Source organism: Hyposmocoma kahamanoa, unplaced genomic scaffold, assembly GCF_003589595.1.
Source record: "Hyposmocoma kahamanoa isolate Upper Pololo Valley unplaced genomic scaffold, ASM358959v1 78, whole genome shotgun sequence".
Classification (NCBI taxonomy): domain Eukaryota; kingdom Metazoa; phylum Arthropoda; class Insecta; order Lepidoptera; family Cosmopterigidae; genus Hyposmocoma; species Hyposmocoma kahamanoa.
This window is the reverse complement of record NW_020653945.1, coordinates 5,171,828-5,172,382: the sequence shown is the minus strand read 5'-3', so window position 1 is coordinate 5,172,382 and position 555 is coordinate 5,171,828.

The following is a 555-nucleotide window of genomic DNA, read 5'->3' as shown; positions in this document are numbered from 1 at the left end:
ATCAGGGGGCAGCATTGGGTGAGTAGATGAACAGGAGTTTCATCCGCCTTGTGGCATAATCTACATTCTCTATTCTCTTCTCTGACATGTGCTTGTTCAAGCCACAATGCCCTTTTAAGGCTCTAATGAGCATTCTTATGCCATTCCTGTCCAATGACAGAGCTTCTCTACAGTGTTTGGCACTGCAGGCAGATATCAGGGCTTTTAGCCACGGAGAGCTGTGTGCTCTCATTTAGCAGAGTGAGTTTTGCCAGGTTGTATGGTATCCCACTGAAGGGTGTGGGCCCAATGAAGGTTTTCCTAACACCAGCCTTTGCCAGTTCATCCGCTGACTCATTACCCTCGCTGTCAGAGTGGCCTGGAATACACACGCAGTACCACTTTATTACTTTCCCCGCGAGTACTCGGTATATTTACACAGTTCTCTACAATTCTCAATGTTTGGGTGACTGAGGCTAGTGCATGTAAAGCCGCAGCTTCAGACTTAACATTGTCTTTTAATTTTATATCCGTCCGCTGCAACATGTTGGCTCGTAGGTTTTCGCGCTGTACAAG